General features: G+C 37.7%; 1 non-coding gene across 1 annotated transcript; it reads left to right on the forward strand.

Moving 5' to 3' along the window:
- Nucleotides 1–19,525: 19,525 nt before the first annotated feature.
- Nucleotides 19,526–19,607, forward strand: TRNAS-UGA. Its single transcript has one exon. It is a non-coding gene; the product is annotated as a tRNA-Ser (tRNA).
- The last annotated feature ends 1,080 nt before the right edge of the window (nucleotides 19,608–20,687 follow it).

Genomic DNA, 20,687 nt, shown 5'->3' on the forward strand with positions numbered 1-20,687 from the left:
CAATCTCGCAGAACTTTCCTTAGTTTTACATTTCTCGGTTGATTCCTATGTCATCTACAAATGACACCAGTGGTCCTTTTATACCCCGCTCTCTCTTCCCTCAGACATACCAGCCTGGGCCCCTCTGAACTTGTTTCTTTTATTCAATGCCCAGCTCAGTCAAACATTGTCTTTGACAAGTCTTACCTAATTGCCTGGCCTCATCTACAACTATCAATCAGTGCTCCTTGTTCCCCACCTAAGTTAAATGCCAAGTTAAATGTGCCAACCACATGCTTCTATACCACCTTCTACATACCTCTATTATACAACTCAGCACTTTGTATCAAAATTACTTGTTAACATATTTCTCCGCAAAAGAATGAACTCTACCATATCTTACCCATGCTTATCAGACTAGCACCAAGCATGGTACCTAATACATAATACTCACTCAATAAATGGTTGCTAAGTAAATGAATAAATTTAATAGGTCAAAGTGTTGCACTCTGCTCACTCTGCACATGGAGAGAACAGATAAGTATAATCACTTATATGAGTAACTCATGATAAACAGCTTTCTTGGAGTTAACACACATTTGCCCAAAATCCCAAAAATTATACAAAATAAGAATAAAGCCCAAACATGATTCTTTTTTTTTGGCCGCACTGCGCAGTGGGATTTGTGGGATTTTAGTTCCTCAATCAGGAATCGAACTTAGGCCCTCAGCAGTGAGAACATGGAGTTCTAACCACTGGACCAACAGGGAATTCCCTTCTTTATTTTTCAGTTTAGTATTTTAAGTTATGATGTCTAAGAACTAAGCACATTCGCAGATTACAAGAAAAATATTAAATGAGCTTATAATTAATAGTACACTAATATATGCTTTTCTCCACAAATTTCTAGGAAATCTGTAATATTATAAAGACAATAAAATTACCAGGGCTTCCCTGGTGGCACAGTGGTTGAGAGTCCGCCTGCCGATGCAGGGGACGCGGGTTCGTGCCCCGGTCCAGGAGGATCCCGCATGCCGCAGAGCGGCTGGGCCCGTGGGCCACGGCTGCTGAGCCTGCGCGTCCAAAGCCTGTGCTCCGCGGCGGGAGAGGCCACAGCAGTGAGACGCCCGTGTACCGCAAAAAAATAAAATAAAATAAAATTACCAAAGATAATTTCGTCTGAAAGACAGTTTTTTATAAGTTTGAGTTTTAAAAAAAGAAAAATTAAACAGGAATCTGAGATAATGCCTTCTTAAAACATCTTTACCATAAAATTTTAAAGTGTAAATGTAGGGAAAAGTAGAGCCAGTTTTCCATTAACATGAAATATAAACAATTTAAGCATTATTAGTCACAAAAATGAAGAGCTAAAACCAGGAATCTCAGCAACTGTACAAAGATGGCTCTAGAGTTAAACAAACACTAATAGCACCTCTAAAAGTAATATCTAACAGTTATTGAAGATGTATTATGTCAGACATTAACCTAGCACTTTAGATATAAAGTAATGCTCACATCTATAAATTATAATTTAGATATAATGTAATGCTCACATTTCTAAATTAGATACTGTTAGATTATTAGGCTGTTAGATTAGCTAATCTAAGCTCAAAGGTATTTGTTTGCCAAAGACAGAAAGCTAATAAGTGGAGAGATGGTTTATCTGATTCCACAGGCCCTCTATTAACCCCTAAACTCAAGTAAGCAAGCACCTCTATGCTGAGATTAAAGGCAAGGAAAAGGAAAATACCTTCTTCAATTATTTATCATAGTCTCCAAATTCCTGCCTTTAAAGGCTTTAAGATAGGACCTGAAAACACTGTGAAAATATTTAATGGAAGAAGTGAATCAAAAAGGACCAGACCAGAAGAATGAGACACTGAGCAGCAAAAGGGTCAGTAAACTGAGGAGATGGGAAGTACACACACCTAAAAGGAGGTCACAAAAGGAAAAGACGTGAAATGAAAAACACAAAATTGTAATTAATTATCATTTTTAAACACCAACAATTGCCTGCTTCACAGTTTTACCAAATTTGTCTATGCCTCTTTGACAACATGAGAAGATATTAGTAAGTATATTCAAAAATAATACTGCAGGCAAGGAACTGCTCCCTCCTCTCTCCTTCTAAAAAGATAACCTTCCACAGTACAAATGTGGAAAATAAACAGAATGAAATTATGAACTTTTAAGCAGCAACATACTTTTAATGACATTTACGAAGTACTTTTATGGAATAATGCTTATTCCATAATGTTAAGTCCAAAAAAGACCAATGTTTAAAACTGTATAGATCGTATTTTCTAAAATTTGTAGAAGTATACAATCTGTATATTTGATTGACAGAATAAGACAACAAATTTGGCTTAATTGCTACCCACAACTAACCAAAGCTGGAGAGAATCTGCTTTCCAGAGAGAACGTTGCTTCCTTTGAAGCTTCCTTATTAATTTCTAAATCTCATTTACAAAATAAACAAACAGCTGTTAATAAGAAAAGCAGGAATTTGAAGGCAATCTAATTTTTAAAAATAGAGTTTTAGGAGAAAATGAAAAGATAAAAGCAGTCTCCCTACTCCCTTCCCTACTCCACCCCCCCTTCCCTACTCCCTTTTCTTCTACTCCCCACCCCCACCCCAACCAATGGTACCAGAAATTATTCTCCATGAAATGCCACCCACTTTAAGCCCTGTTCAAAGGAGAATCTCCATCATGGAATGACAATGATGATCATCCTATAGCATGTGACAAATGAGAGTATAATGTGCTGGTTTAAAAAAAAAAAAAAAGCAGAAACATTTACAGATCCATTAACTTATTTGTTAAATGAACCATTTCTTTATGAGATATGCCTACTCTGTAGCCTACGTTTTCAAAGTCCTGTAGCAGTACACTTCTAAATATGCTAAAACAAAAAACAATAAAGACAATGGTAATCTAATTTTTGAATACTATGTTCTAGTTTAATTTCTACATTGCTAGATTCAAAGAACACAATAGGAAGGAAGGACATTAATATTCTTTTATGATTTTCTGATAAGAAAATATAAACTGTGTACAGTGCAGTTCTGAAGGAACTGAATGGTCAGAATATAATAAATTGGCTGGTTTCCACAGTGGCTGATATATTAAGCCAAATTTTGAAGCCAATGTACAAGTTTATGTCCTAAGAAAACAATCAGTATCAAGATTTGGTAATCTTTTGGGGAGGATAAAACTGTTTTGGAACTGGATAGTGGTGATGGTTGCACAACACTGTGAGTGTACTAAATGCACTGAATTGTTCACTTTAAAATGGTTAATTTTTGTTTTGTCAATTTCACGTCAATTAAAAAAATATGTAAAAGCAAAACCAAAAATCAGCACAACTTTCACAATTTCCAAGCCCTTTTAAGATTCTTTCTCCTGACATATTAGAAGACGAAAAAACTTTTAAAAGGAAAAGGTTAGCTTTCTTATGTATAACCCTATGGCCAAATAATCTTGAATGCTAACCTCGTAAAAGTATTTAATTTGATTGGTGTCTCCCACCCACCTGTTTCTTCATCTACTCTCCCTTCTCTCTTGAAGGGACAGTCCCAGTCTGACTTCACACAGTATTCATAATTCTAGAGAAATTTTCAAAAATTTCTGAGTAAAACTTTACGCATATATCTAAGTGGTACATAGTCTTAGAAAAGAAAGTGTCATAAAATCTCAAAAATCATAATTTTTACAACCATTGTTTACTTTATCTTCTTGATGAGTAAAAACCTTATGTTACTAATTTCACCCAAACTGAGAAGCCACTTTATGTGTTCTAAGCACTTATTATTGATACAACTTCTTAATTAAAAATGTACTCTGCTTTAAGATAAAAATAAATAAATAAATAAGAGCCCATCAGTGATACAATGGCCTTACTTCTTATTACATATTTACTCGAATAATAAGCCAGCAACACAAAATTTGGGCAGCACTTTTGTAATTGAGATATCCTCACAGAGTATAAAATTAGATAAAATTTCTTCTTACAGTCTCTCTCACAACATGTTAGTTTCTCATTATCTTTTCATTTGTCCATGTAACTCTATAAGACCTGAGTATTAAAACTGTGCATTGTAACTTATAAAGAAAATATTAAGAAATAAGTTAAGGATGGCAAATTGATCACACCCTTATCTTCTCTCCCTCTCAAGACTCCATTAAAATTGTACAGTTGAGCAAACAAGTCCAGCTCCTAAATGATCAGACAGCAAACACACCAAACCTGGAAGAGTGTTTATGGGAGAAACGCACCAAGATGGGAACAATAGTGGGTTCACAGTCCCCTGTTGTCTATTACATAGCTAAAAATATAAATGGTTAGCTATGTAATACAGATACTTGCTCAAAAATAAAAAATAATAATGCAGTAGAAATTGTAATGAGTTACACATGTACCTGTATTACATGTATTTATTTAAATTTTTAATTTAAAAATCAGTAAAATTCAGTTTTGAAAAAGCTGAGATTAAAAAATGAACTGGCCCACACAAATTTTCTATGACAAGTTGCTATTATACTTCCAGTTCAAAAGATTTGATTTTTCCTGAAAGGGTACCAAGTCAAATCATGATAAATCTATTTGAATGTGTCAAAGGCATTTCAAATATAATATACATCTACAGTGGAATTCTGTATCCCTCAACACTCACCCTCAACCTGCTCTCCATTCCTGAGATCACATCCATATCCCACCTCAGTGCCTTTATTCAACATTTAGGGAAGAGGCTGTTCTCTGCTTGGAGAAGGGCCACAAGGAGGACTTCTGGTGATGTGTATTCTCTTCTATTGCTAGAAACAATTCAGTACTGGCCCTAAACTTGTACTTGCCCCTTAGCAAAGGGAGAGTTGGACTCACCTTCCTTGAAAAGTACCTACTGGACACACCTTCCTTAGAAAGTAGTTTAGCAACATAATTTTTTTTCTTTTTGAATTTTATTTATTTTTTTAAACAGCAGGCTCCTATTACTTATCCATTTTATACATTAGTGTATATATGTCAATCCCAATCTCACAATTCATCACATCACCACCACCACCCCCTTGATGTCCTTGCATTTGTTCTCTACATCTGTGTCTCAATTTCTGCCCTGCAAACCAGTTCATCTGTACCATTTTTCTAGGTTCCACATATATGTGTTAATATACGATATTTGTTTCTCTCTTTCTGACTTACTTCGTTCTGTATGAGTCTCTAGATTCAGCCACATCTCTACAAATTTCCCAGTTTCGTTCCTTTTTATGGATGAGTAATATTCCATTGTATATATGTACCACTTCTTCTTTATCTATTCATCTGTCAATGGGCATTTAGATTGCTTCCATGACCTGGCTATTGTAAACAGTGCTGCGATGAACACTGGGGTGCTTGTGTCTTTTTGAATTATGGTTTTCCCTGGGTATATGCCCAGTTGTGGGATTGCTGGGTCATATGATAATTCTATTTTGTTTTTTAAGGAACCTCCATACTGTTCTCCATAGTTGCTATATCAATTTACATTCCCACCAACAGTGCAAGAGGGTTCGCTTTTCTCCACACCCTCTATAGCATTTGTTGTTTGTAGATTTTCTGATGATGCCCATTCTAACTGGTGTGAGGTGATACCTCATTGTAGTTTTGATTTGCATTTCTCTAATAATTAGTGATGTTGAGCAGCTTTTCATGTGCTTCTTGGCCATCTGTATGTCTTCTTTGGAGAAATGTCTATTTAGGTCTTCTGCCCATTCTTGGATTGGGTTGTTTGTTTTTTTAATATTGAGCTGTTTATATATTTTGGAGATTAATCCTTTGTCCATTGATTCGTTTGCAAATATTTTCTCCCATTCTGAGGGCTGTCTTTTCATCTTGTTTGTAGTTTCCTTTGCTTTGCAAAAGCTTTTAAGTTTCATTAGGTCCCATTTGTTTATTTTTGTTTTTATTTCCATTAATCTAGGAAGTGGACCCAAAAAATCTGGTTGTGATTTATGTCAAAGAGTGTTCTTCCTATGTTTTCCTCTAAGAGTTTTATAGTGTCTTACATTTAGATCTCTAATCCATTTTGAGTTTATTTTTGTGCTTTGTGTTAGGGAGTGTTCTAATTTCATTCTTTTCCATGTGGCTGTCCAGTATTCCCAGCACCACTTATTGAAGACACCGTCTTTTCTCCATTGTATATCCTTGCCTCTTTGTCATAGATTAGTTGACCATAGGTACGTGCGTTTATCTCTGGGCTTTCTATCCTGTTCCATTGATATATATGTTTTTGTGCCAGTACCATATTGTCTTGATTACTGTAGCTTTGTAGTATAGACTGAAGTCAGAGAGTCTGTTTCCTCCAGTGATATTTTTTTCTCTCCAGACTGCTTTAGCTATTTGGGGTCTTTTGTGTCTCCATACAAATTTTAAGATTTTTTGTTCTAGTTCTGTAAAAAATGCCACTGGTAATTTAATAGGGATTGTATTGAATTTGTAGATTGCTTTGGGTAGTATAGTCATTTTCACAACATTGATTCTTCCAATCCAAGAACATGGTATATCTCTCCATTGATTTGTATCATCTTTAATTTCTGCCATCAGTGTCTTATAGTTTTCTGCATACAGGTCTTATGTCTACCTAGGTAGGTTTATTCCTAGGTATTTTATTCTTTTTGTTGCAATAGTAAATGGCAGTGTTTCCTTAATTTCTCTTTCAGATTTTTCGTCATTAGTGTATAGGAATGCAAGAGATTTCTGTGCATTAATTTTGTATCCTGCAACTTTACCAAATTCATTGATTAGCTCTAGTAGTTTTTTGGTGGCATCTTTAGGATTCTCTATGTATAGTATCATGTCATCTGCAAACAGTGACAGTTTTACTTCTTCTTTTCCAATTTGTATTCCTTTTATTTCTTTTGCTTCTCTGATTGCTGTAGCTAGGACTTCCAAAACTATGTTGAATAAGAGTGGTGAGAGTGGACATCCTTGTCTTGTTCCAGATCTTAGAGGAAATGGTTTCAGTGTTTCACCATTGAGAATGATGTTCACTGTGGGTTTGTCATATATGGCCTTTATTATGTTTAGGTAACTTCCCTCTATGCCTACTTTCTGGAGGGTTTTTATCATAAATGGTGATGAATTTTGTCAAAACATTTTTCTGCATCTATTGAGATGATCATAAGGTTTTTATTCTTCAATTTGTTAATATGGTGTATCACATTGATTGATATGCATATATTGAAGAATCCTTGCATCCCTGGGATCAATCCCACTTGATCATGGTGTATGATCTTTTTAACGTGTTGTTGGATTCTGTTTGCTAGTATTTTGTTGAGAATTTTTGCACCTATATTCATCAGTGATATTGGTCTGGAATTTTCTTTTTTTGTACTATCTTTATCTGGTTTTGATATCAGGGTGATGGTGGCCTCACAGAATGAGTTTGGGGGTGTTCCTTCCTCTGCAATCTTTTGGAAGAGCTTGAGAAGGATGGGTGTTAGCTCTTCTCGAAATGTTTGATAGAATTTGCCTGTGAAGCCATCTGGTCCTGAACTTTTATTTGTTGGAAGATTTTTAATCACAGTTTCAATTTCATTCCTTGTGATTGGTCTGTTCATATTTTCTGTTTCTTCCAGGTTCAGTCTTGGAAGGTCATACCTTTCTAAGAATTTGTCCATTTCTTCCAGGTTGTCCATTTTATTGGCATAGAGTTGTTTGTAGTAGTCTCAGGATGCTTTGTATTTCTGCAGTGACTGTTGTAACTTCTCCTTTTTCATTTCTAATTTTATTGATTTGAGTTCTCTCCCTCTTTTTCTTGATGAGTCTGGCTAATGGTTTATCAATTTTGTTTATCTTCTCAAAGAACCAGCTTTTAGTTTTATTGATCTTTGCTATTGTTTTCTTTGTTTCTATTTCATTTGTTTCTGCTCTGATCTTTATGATTTCTTTCCTTCTGCTAACTTTTGGTTTTGTTTGTTCTTCTTTCTCTAGTTTCTTTAGGTGTAAGGTTAGATTGTTTATTTGAGATTTTTCTTGTTTCTTGAGGTAGGCTTGTAATGCTATAAACTTCCCTCTTAGAACTGCTTTTGCTGCATCCCATAGGTTTTGGATCGTTGTGTTTTCATTGGCATTTGTCTCTATGTATTTTTTGATTTCCCCTTTGACTTCTTCAGTGATCTCTTGGTTATTTAGTAACGTATTGTTTAGCCTCCAGGTGTTTGTATTTTTTACCTTTTTTTCCTGTAATTCATTTCTAATCTCATAGCATTGTGGTCAGAAAAGATGATTGATAGGATTTCAATTTTCTTAACTTTACTGAGGCTTCATTTGTGACCCAAGATGTGATCTATCCTGGAGAATGTTCCATGCACACTTGAGAAGAAAATGTAACCTGCTGTTTTTGGATGGAATGTCCTGTAAATATCAATTAAATCTATCTGGTCTATTGTGTCATTTAAAGCTTGTGTTTCCTCATTAATTTTCTGTTTGGATGATCTGTCCATTGGTGCGAGGTGTTAAAGTCCCCCATTAGTATTGTGTTACTGTTGATTTCCTATTTTATAACTGTTAGTAGTTGCCTTATGTATTGAGGTGCTCCTATGTTGGATGCATATATATTTATAATTGTTATATCTTCTTCTTGGATTGATCCCTTGATCGTTATGTAGTGTCCTTCCTTCTCCCTTGTAACATTCTTTATTTTAAAGTCTATTTTATCTGATATGAGTATTGCTACTCCAGCTTTCTTTTGATTTCCATTTGCATGGAATATCTTTTTCCACCCCTCACTTTCAGTCTGTATGTGGCCCTAAGTCTGATGTGGGTCTCTTGTAGACAGCATACATATGGGTCTTGTTTTTGTATCCATTCAGCAAGCATGTGTCTTTGGGTTGGAGCGTTTAATGCATTCACGTTTAAGGTAATTATCGATATGTATGTTTCTATGACCATTTTCTTAATTGTTTTGAGTTTGATTTTGTAGGTCCTTTTCTTCTCGTGTTTCCCACTTACAGAAGTTCCTTTAACATTTGTTGTAGAGCTGGTTTGGTGGTGCTGAATTCTCTTAGTTTTTGCTTGTCTGTAAAGCTTTTGATTTCTCTGTTGAATTGGAATGAGATCCTTGCCGGCTAGAGTAATTTTGGTTGTAGCTTCTTCCCTTTCATCACTTTAAATATGTCATGCCACTCCCTTCTGGCTTGTAGAGCTTCTGCTGAGAAATCAGCTGTTAACCTTATGGGAGTTCCCTGTATGTCATTTGTCATTTTTCCCTTGCTGCTTTCAATAATTTTTCTTTTTCTTTAATTTTTGCCAATTTGATTACTATGTGTCTCGGCATGTTTCTCCTTGGGTTTATCCTGTATGGGACTCTCTGTGCTCCCTGGACTGGGGTGGCTATTTCCTTTCCCATGTTAGGGAAGTTGTCGACTATAATCTTTTCAAATATCTTCTCGGGTCCTTTCTCTCTCTCTTCTCCTTCTGAGATCCCTATAATGTGAATGTTGTTGCGTTTAATGTTATCCCAGAGGTCTCATAGGCTGTCTTCATTTCTTTACATTCTTTTTTCTTTATTCTGTTCCACGGCAGTGAATTCCACCATTCTGTCTTCCAGGTCACTTATTTGTTCTTCTGCCTCAGTTATTCTGCTATTGATTCTTTCTAGTGTAATTTTCATTTCAGTTATTGTATTGTTCTTCTCTGTTTGTCCTTTAATTCTTCTAGGTCTTTGTTAAACATTTCTTGCATCTTCTCGATCTTTGCCTCCATTTTTTTTCTGAGGTCCTGGATCATCTTCACTGTCATTATTCTGAATCCTTTTTCTGGAAGCTTGCCTATTTCCACTTCATTTAGTTGTTTTTCTGGAGTTTTATCTTGTTCCTTCATCTGGTACATAGCCCTCTGCCTTTTCATCCTGTCTATCTTTCTGTGAATGTGGTTTTTGTTCCACAGGCTGCAGGACTTCTTGCTTCAGCTGCCTGCCCTCTGGTGAATGAGGCTATCTAAGAGGCTCGTGCAAGTTTCCTGATGGAAGGGACTGGTGGTGGGTAGAGCTGGCTGTTGCTCTGGTGGGCAAAACTCAGTAAAACTTTAATCCGCTTCTCCTCTGATGGGTGGGGCTGGGTTCCCTCCCTGTTGCTTCTTTGGCCTGATGTGACCCAACACTGATCCTACCCGGGTTCTTTGGTGGAGCTAATGGCGGACTCTGGGAGGGCTCACGCCAAGGAGTACCTCCCAGAACTTCTGCTGCTAGTGTCCTTGTCCTCACGGCAAGACACAGCCACTCCCTGCCTGTTCAGGAGACCCTCCAACGCTAGCAGGTAGGTTTAGTTCAGTCTCCTATGGGGTCACTGCTTCTTCCCCTGGGTCCCGATGCGCACACTACTTTGTGTGTGCCCTCAAGTGGAGTCTCTCTTTCCCCCAGTCCTGTCAAAGTCCTGCAATCAAATCCCGCTAGCCTTCAAAGTCTGATTCTCTAGGAATTCCTCCTCCCATTGCTGGATCCCCAGGTTGGGAAGCCTGACGTGGGGCTCAGAACCTTCAATCCAGTGGGTGGACTTTTGTGGTATAAGTGTTCTCCAGTCTGTGAGTCACCCACCCAGCAGTTATGGGATTTGATTTTATTGTGATTGTGCCATTCCTACCATCTCATTGTGGCTTCTCTTTTGTCTTTGGATGTGGGGTATCTTTTCTGGTGAGTTCCAGTGTCTTCCTGTCGATGATTGTTCAGCAGTTAGTTGTGATTCCAGTGCTCTCGCAAGAGGGAGTGAGAGCACCTCCTTCTACTCCACCATCTTGAACCAATCTCAGCAACATCTTTCATTACTGGAGCATGTTGCCCACAAATACACCATGATTAGCTCTTCCCATCACTCCAAGTGTTTTACTCCTTCCTACCATATTTACTTTTCTTCCTGAGAGCCATTCAGGAAAACACCTTCGCCATCCCATTACTTGCCATTGATGTTTTAGTAACACTTATAAGTGAACATTCTGGGAGCTCCCTCATGGCCAGAACCTAAATTTGACACTGGCCTTAAGAGATTAAAAAACAAAAGCAGAAGCCACAGTCCCTATTCTTCAGACTAAAAGTTTCCCTTTCCATGAAAAGGCTGCACCTGGACCATTAAGAAGGAGACAGATTTTCAGAAAACACTTACCCTCCACCAGGGAATTTATTTTGTCTCAGAACAACCACACTAGGATTGTTTTTAATATATCCAGCCTAAACTCTTCCAGGAGCAGTTTCAGCTCCTTCTATCATTTATGTAATACCCACTTATAGACTTGAGATCTTATTAAATAACTCTTTCCCTTTCTCTTTTTCTGGCCAGTCAATTAAACTTCCTTTAACCTTTGTTCAGATATTAATGCTACATTTTAATTAATTCAAATTAATTGTCTTTTTTTAAAAAATATTAACCTAAGAACTGTGTGAAGATGGACCACAACTATGGTCAGAATCAGTGTGCAGATGGGACTGAAAGATCAACAGTCGTATAACGTGTGCTGAATCTGGAAGCAAGAGTTGAAGAATCTGCTGTTGCTGGGAATTCAAATCAAACAGATAAAAATTTATTGAGCGCTTACCTAGGACAAGCCTCCAGTAAGGACACATACAAAGAAACATAAGACTCAAAAACATATCTGATCCTGAAAAAGTGAATAATCTAGCAGAAGAAAATAATATGAAGGATTTTACCTACTGCATAAAGGAGAATTCACTTAATTAATCAAAACAACAAGAAGATACTTTTTATTGTTTATTATCAAAATTTAGCAGAATGATAAGAGTGTGGGCACAAGAAAATCAAGAGTGCAGAGAAACACACACTAAGACACTTCTGGTGTGAAAACAAATTGGGAAAACATCTCTGAAGGGCAATTTGACAACAAGTACCAATACCTTTTTAAAAATACATACTTTTGACCAGAAATTGCATATCTAGGGATTTTTCCCAAAGAAATAACCAGTCTAGTATTTAAAGATGCATGTGTACAAGGAAGCAAGCAACATGGCTTGCAACCATGAATAACTACAAATAATCTAAATGTCCTACGATATGGACATTAAAGTGATGATGTAGCTGGCTAACCATATCAACATAGAAATATCTTTAAGGTACGGTAAATGGAAAAATGTAGCTTTATTAAAAGTACGTAGTATTTCTCCAAGTAATATATATCACTGTTTCTAAAGACAAGCAATGTCCCCCCCAAAAGAATTAAAACTTAAGTTAAAATTTTAAAAATTTAAAAAAATAAATAAAGACGAGCAATGTCCCCATACATTCTAATATGAAAGGCCTAGAACAAGGCCTGGAAATGTGAATTTTCAACATGCTCCCCCCATGCACACACAGATACATACATGCACACATTCACCTGGGTAATCCTGGTGCAGGTGTTCTGCAGAGGGCCCTCTGAAAAATGGTGCATTAACATATCTCAAATTTGGGAACGAGTGTATGTGCAAAATAGAAACACGATAATATAAGAATCTACAGTCTGGAACTGATGTTGAATTAGGAAGAGTAAGAGACAAAAGAATAAGAAAATGAAATATAATACATCCAGTCGGACTATCATGCAACCATTAAAACAAAAACCACGGTGACACAAACAGAGAATATGATATATTTTTAAGTTTTGTTAACACCAAAAAAAGGAACCCCACAAAAATCTAGTTCAAAAATGGGCAAAGGAATCTGTGACAACACAGATGGCCCTTGAGGGCATAATGTTAAGTAATGTCTTTCTCAGACAGAGAAAGACAAATACTGTATGATATCACTAATATGTGGAATATTTTTAAAGCTGTATTCATGAAAATAGAGACTAGAATAGTTGTTACCAGGGGCTGGGGGTAGGGAAATTGGGGAGATGTTATTTAAGGGAACAAACTTGCAACTAGTAGATAAATAAGTCCTGAAGATCTAATGCACAACATAGTGACTATAGGAAACACACTGTATTACAGATTTCAAAGGGACTAGATCTTAATTTTTCCCACCATAAAAAATGAAATAATAATTACGTGATGTTATAGAGATATAAGTTAATGCTATGATGGTAATCATATTGCAATATATAAATGTATCAAATCAACACATTGTATACCTTAAACCTACACAATGTTATATATCAATTAATTTTTTGATTTTAAAAAATAGGCAAAGGAGTTACATAGACATTTCTTCAAAGGAGATATACTAATGGCCAATAAGCACATGGAAATAGCTCAACATCATTAGTCATTAGGGAAACACAAATCTAACCTACAGTGAGATACCACTTCATACCTACTAAGATGCTACAGTTTTTAAAAATGGAAAGTAAGTGTTGGTTAGAATGTAGAAAAACTGGAACCCTCATACATTGCTGATGGGAGTGTAAAATGATGCAGGCACTGGAAAACAGTTTGGCAGTTCCTCAAAGAGTTAAAAATAAAAGTACCCTATGACCCCACAATTCCAATCCTAGGTATCTACCCACGAGAACTGAAAACAGATGTTCAAATTCTTGTACATGAATGCTCATAGCAGCATTATTCATAATTATAGCCCAAAAGTAGAAACAACCCAATGGTGAGATGCAGTATACCTATTCAATGGAATATTATTCAACCTTAAAAAGAAATGAAGTGATACTTGTACACCAATGTTGACAGCAGTATACCTATTCAATGGAATATTATTCAACCTTAAAAAGAAATGAAGTGATACTTGTACACCAATGTTGACAGCAGCGTTATTCACAACAAGCAAAAGATAGAAACAACCCAAGTATCCATCATTAGACAAATGGATAAACAAAATGTGGTGCTATACACATACAATGGAATATTATTCTGCCAAAAAAGAAAGGAAATTATGATACATGCTGCAAGATGGATAAACCTTGGAAATATTAAGTGAAATAAGCCAGACACAAAAGGATAAATATGGTATGATTCTACTTATACGAGATACCTATACAGACAGAAAGGAGAACAGAGGTTACCAGGGGCTGGAGGGAGGGAAGAATATTTAATAGGTACTGAATTTCCATTTGGAATGATGAAAAAGTTCTGGAAATGGATAGTGGTGATGGTTGTACAACACTGTAATTGTACTCAATGCCCCTCAATTGTACACTTAAAAATAGTTAAAATGGCATATTTTATGTTATGCATATTTCATCACAATTTTTAAAGGCAACACAGTAAATTATTGTCAAAACAAACACACAAAAATAAAGAAATGAAGTAGTGATACATTGTATAACCACATATGAACCTTGAAAACATCATGCTAAGTAAAAACCTGGACACAAAAATCCACACATCATATGATTCCATTTATATGCAATGTACAGAGCAGGCAAACCCATAGAGGCAGAAAACAGATTAGTGATTGCCAGAGAATGGAGAGAGTGGAGAAGTGGGGAATGAGTGCTTAATGGGTACAGGGTCTCCTTCTAGAATGATGAAAATGTTCTGTAGTAGATAATGGTGATGGTTGCACATCATGAATGTACTGGAAGCCCCTGCAGTGTACACTTTAACGGTTAAAATGGTCAATTTTATGTTACATGAATCTACCTCTATAAAAGAAAAGCAGAAAAACCATCAAACACACACAATTAGAACTATGCAAAGGGCTTCCCTGGTGGCGCAGTGGTTAAGAGTCTGCCTGCCAATGCAGGCGACACAGTTTCGAGCCCTGGTCTGGGAGGATCCCACATGCCGCGGAGCAACTAGCCCCGTGAGCCACAATTACTGAGCCTGCACATCTGGAGCCTGTGCTCTGCAACAAGAGAGGCCACGATAGTGAGAGGCCCGCGCACCGCGTTGAGGAGTGGCCCCCACTTGCCGCAGCTAGAGAAAGCCCTTGCACAGAAACGAAGAGCCAGCACAGCCATAAATAAATAAAATTTTTTTAAAAAAAGGCAAAATTCCTTTAAAAAAAAAAACTATGCAAAAACATATGTAAGTATAAGGAGAAAGACAAAGTAGAAATACAAAACAAAAAGAAGGCTTAGGTGGGTCAGGTTGAGTTTTTTCTATTTTTTCAAACTTTTTATCAACATTATTATATTATTTTCATAATAAAAAGAGAACTATCAAGTATCAAGTACCTACTAAAAAATTAAGCACTGTACTAGGCATTTTCATGAATCATGAGTACTCTCCCACATGCTGGGTGAACAGGAAACATTTGATAGAAACATGGAAGGGAGAGCAAAGGAATCTAGTTACGGGGTGGGGGGACTGAATTCATTAGTTATGTATTGCTATTCAACAAAAACTCCCAAAACATGGCTTTAGGAGACATGTTTGTATATTTAATGCGTGAGCATAGGTGAACTCCCTAAGGTCAACACTTGATTTTCCTATATAATTTAATAGCCCCAAAGAGAAATCAGAATTAATAACAGACAGCATTCTTTTATAAAGAAGCAGGACAGTGTTACAGTTATAATTCCTTAAAGTTATAAGAAAACTGGTCTGAAAAAAAAAAAAAAAACTGGTCTGTGAGTCTAGTTGTTTCCCAGTCAATTTTAACCATAATCCAATGATCATACCTGTATTTTGATATAATTCTTAAAATTATTTTTATGATCTCTGTTTATAATTTCAGTTGTCTTTATAAATAAACCACCTGGAAACCCCAGAACCATCAATTCTATAGATAGAACCAGTCCAGAGAGTTTTATAAGGCATCAATTCAGTTCTTATAAATAAGCTGGGTATAAGATCTCATCCTTAATAAATTTATTCTGCCCTTTTGATATTTAACTGGGCAGTATATTAAGATGTCTTTGGTAGGTCCGGATCTCTGCTGTTCCAAAATCAGTGGATACTACCTTGGAGAACTCAAGGCTGAATATCACACCGGCATCATATCCTTTAAGGAAAGAGGATTCCATCAATCTTGATTGTATTTCTTAATTGGTCATGGCATTAGAGGACTGATTAGGTAGGAAAATCCTATAAATAAGCTGCTCTAGTCCTGACTAGGATAAATCTCCAGTCTTCTTAAAACATGTATGTATAAGCAATATAATGACCAAAAAGCAATCCACAACTAATTACTTAGACTTCAAAAGTACAGTCATTTGCAATGTAGTAATTCCATGATAATCATTTCCATCGCTTTTCATGATGCCTGTAATTTAACAACTAAATCTTCATGAGGGTTTTGTTGCCAACAACTTAGTAATTTTTTTTGTCTAACCTGAACTAAGCCCCTTATATATATTGTCACAAATGTACAGCTAGAGTTATTCTCCAATCAATATAGAATTAAAATCAAGAATCGTCAATGGTGGCTAAGCCTCTCAAACTCTGCAGTTGTTGCCAACTCTACTCCTTCCAAATCAAGTACAAAAGCATACAAGGCAGCTAAGTTTAAATTTCCACACTCTGATCACCTCTCACTGGTTACTATGTGAGTGTGTTGTGTAGGGGGGTGCCCATAAAAATACAATCGTGTAATGGCAAGAACAGGGATTCTGAGAGACTCTGACTGGCCCAGCTTGAGTTGTGTGGTGGGCAGGATTCAAAGATAACCCCCAAGATCCCTGCCCATCCTGTACACAGCCTATATAATCCTCCTCGCTTGAGCAGGATTTGTGATATGATGAATAGTCGCCGCTGTGATTACATCATATTATATAAAACTCTACTGTACTAGACTAGAGAGCAATTCTCCTGCTGCCTTGAAGAAGCCAACTACCATGCTGTAGAGAAGGCCACATGGCAAGGTACAATGGGAAGCCTCTAGGAACTCAAAAAGGTCCTCCACTGACAGCCAACAAGTCCTGCAACCACAAGAACTGAATTCTGGTAACAAGTAGTGATCTTCGAAGAGACCCCCAAGCCTTACATGAGACCAAAGTCCCAGTCAGCCCCTTGAAAACTGGTAGAAGACCCTGAGCAGAGGACACAGTCAACCCACGACAACACTCCTGAACCACAGAAACTGTAAGATAATAAATTCATGTTGTTTTATGCCACTAAGTTTGTGGTAATTTATTATGCAACAACAGAAAATCAATATAAGTCACATGCCCACCCCTTACCCAGAGCAGGGTGGGATACCTTGATAAACAGGCGAAGTAAGTTTGCATCCAGTGGGGAGGGGTGGTCCTCCTTAAGTGCAATTGAAGTGTCATTACCCGTTGGGAGGATGGATACTGGAAAAAAGAACAAAAATCATCCACCACAATATATTCAGCATCTGACATCTCATAGGCTTTCAACATTCAACTCACAACTCTCCCCTGCCGTTGGCTCCCTCTACTGCCATATACACACTTCTAGATCTACATGCCACTGAGCCAGAGACTAACAAAGAATACATGAGGGCAACAAAATCTAGCATGAACGCTAGGCTAATATAACAAATTATAGTCTTGAATCTGCCACTAATTAGCTATGTGACCTTGGGCAACCACTCATGGGCCACAGTTTCTTATCTGTAAATAAAAGGATTGGACTAGCTTTAATGTTTCTTCCACCATTAAAATTCTGATTTATTAAAATTCTAGGGGAGGGCTTCCCTGGTGGCGCAGTGGTTGAGAGAGTCTGCCTGCCGATGCAGGGGACACAGGTTTGTGCCCCAGTCTGGGAAGATCCCACATGCCGCGGAGCGGCTGGGCCCGTGAGCCATGGCCGCTGAGCCTGCGCGTCCGGAGCCTGCGCTCCGCAACAGGAGAGGCCACAACAGTGAGAGGCCCGCGTACCGCAAAAAAAAAAAGGCAATTTGATTTTTTTTAAAGCCTACAATAACTCAAATAAGCTGAAAGTTAAATGTTAAATCTAGGCATTTCACTTTTGAAACGCTGCAAAGAAAAATTAATCACAATTGTTCTTACCAAATACACATTAACTTTGTAATATATTCTTTTCCTTTGCTGTCTTCCTTTCCCCTCACCAAAAAAAAAAAAAAAACCTCAGTAGAATTTCTGATTGAACTATTTTAACCATAATCAATTCCCATTACTGTCAAGCTTTTAGGCAAGTGAAGAAAATTCTTAAAAGAGGAAGGAGAAGTTAAGGAAGAGTAATAGAACTTTCCGTTAAATATTATCCTTCAACTGCACAGAAGATAGGAATTTTTAAAAGACTTCAAGATACAACTAATGAAATAGTAAGATTAATTATAGGTTATCTCAACACACATAGAATCTAAGAGATAAAAAGAAAAAAGACAAAACTTTACTTCTTCTTGGATAGTTTCCTATTGGAAAAGTGCAAGTAATGTTCATATAGATTAAATTTATGCCTGGGAATGTCAGGAATAACATTGCTCCCATATAATATTCATAGAGAAATGGAGACCACACGTGTAGCTCTGCCAAATTAAAAACAAAAAGAGAAAATTTCTAAAAGCAAAATCTCAAATTAGATAAAACTTATTCTTAAAATTCCCAGGTATTTTGCTCTCCTTCCACAATTAAATGGATCTAGACACTTAGCACCTTTATTTAGTTAAGAGAAACGGTACTTAAGAGTCTCAAGAAAATTCACCCAAATATCAAGTGAGGTCACTTAATATCTGGCCTTCCCAAGGGCAAGGATTTGCCTTCCTGCCTTAATATGAAATGTAACATTATGAGAAAGATGGAGAAGTTCCCCTGAACAGTTACAAATACTTAAAATAGTAAAAGGCCCCTACTGTTTTCTGGAAATCTTCCATCAACAAACAACTCGCTGCTCTCGGGGCGCCACGTGCTACGGAGCTGCGCGTGCGCCCTGGTTATCACCGGCGCCAATTCTCGTGCCTCGTTCCCCGCCTCATTCTCTGAGGTGAGCGACCATAGTACAGACCTACCCGGTTCTGAGAACTTTAACGAAATAACGTAAATAAAGCACCTAGCGCAGTAGCTACACTTAACAAGGGAGGAAATTAATGTCATTTAAAGGTAAAATGCAGACCTAATGCACAGAACTTTGTTCTCAAACCACCTGCAAGTCTCCCCATCACTTGAGAAAGCTTGGGAAACACTCGGGACACGATTTCTTCCAGTAGGGCTCAGCAACGAGGGAGTCATTGTGGGGAGAAGAATGAAAGATGACTGAATGAGCAGGAGCCTCCGAGAAGCGAGCCCACGGGCAGCGGCCGACTCCTCACGCCTTCACTCACACCTCCCTCTCGGAGGAGAGCTCGACGCGACCTACGCGGCAAACGCAGCTGGAGACGCAGAAACTTTCCAGGGCGCGGGCCCGGAGCACTGAGCGAAACGAATCTTTGTTTCACAGTTTTCTCGGTGACGTAGTGAGGAAGCGGGAGAGCAAAAACCAGGTCAGAGACCAGAAGCCAAGCAGGGTTGCGACTTTCGATTTTCCGAGCGCAGGGAAGGGCTTCTAAGACTCGCCTTTAAAGGCGTTTACTTAAACTACTTAAGGGAGTTTCTATTATTTCCTCGCGTTCAGAGGGTAATTCCCGCAATTTGGGCAGTCAGCCTCAGCCACCTCTCACACAGCAGAGCTCGCGGAGGTTGTAAGCCCCGCCCACTTGTGAGGCTGGTGCGCATGTGCCCAGTTGTTTTAACACTAAAGTATTTCCGCCTCCTGTTCCACATCGTGGCAGCGATGGCCGAGTGGTTAAGGCGTTGGACTTGAAATCCAATGGGGTCTCCCCGCGCAGGTTCGAACCCTGCTCGCTGCGGAAAAGGAGGAAGATTTTTTTACCCACTTCCAACAGATGCTGTCATACGATAATCCGTACTCTTCCCGCTGTATTTCCCCTATCTGCCCGCTAAATGGCCCGACTGCAGAGAAGTTAAATGTCTCAAAGAAAAGCCAGTAAATGTCAGTGCTGTAAACATACGCTGTTTACGCTAGTGGGAATAGCCTTTATTCCCTTTATACTAAATAGTAACTAACGGTTTTAGAATCTTGTTCCTTGTTCACAAAATAAAAATAAAATGAAGATAAATATTGGCGGGAATTTTCAGGCTATCACAGCCAGAACAAGATATCATCTCATTAAAACTGATGGCAAGGCTAATGCTACCTCTCCTTCCATCCCAGAATCACCTTCAACGGTTCCCCCACCACATCCAAAAGTGGTGTGAAATGGGAGATAATAAAAACTTTTAAAAGTTCAACTTCTAAAGTATGATAGGTAGATCCACATGAGGGAACACTGCATGTAACCACTAAAATGATATTAATGACATGGGAAGACTTTCCCAATACATTGCTAAATGCAAAAAGTCGAACAGGTTGGAAAACAGTATATATTATGATCACATTTTTGTTAAACAATTCAGTTATATAACCGTTTATGTGGCAACAATGGCAGAAAAAAAGAGAGAGTGAATGGGGGCTGGAAAGAAATAACCAAAATGTTAGCAGTAATTATTATCTCTGGGTGGTGGGATTTGGGGGATTTTAATTTTCTTAACAGATAGTTTTTTGCTTAACTGAGTTTTCTAAAATGTGTATATTGATCCAGTATTTTTTTTAGTAATAAAAGGAAATCATGAGGTTAGTCTTTGAGACCCTGCACATCCCCTTTCTGCTCCCTTCGCCCACTTTCACAATCTCCCTCCCACTCCATGCTTTCCAGGTGTTCTTATGGAGCTCCCTAACACCTTAAGGCTATGGATAGCTTTCTGTGGTACCTGAAGTAGATTCCATCCACACAGCCCCCATCCCATTTGAGACTTGACTGAGCATACACATTCACCACATTCACATCTTCAGTCCCTCCTCTCTGCCCAATCCCCTCCTCTTCTGCCCC

This window comes from Monodon monoceros, unplaced genomic scaffold (assembly GCF_005190385.1).
Source record: "Monodon monoceros isolate NGI ecotype Baffin Bay Population unplaced genomic scaffold, NGI_Narwhal_1 Super_Scaffold_4, whole genome shotgun sequence".
NCBI classification, from domain to species: domain Eukaryota; kingdom Metazoa; phylum Chordata; class Mammalia; order Artiodactyla; family Monodontidae; genus Monodon; species Monodon monoceros.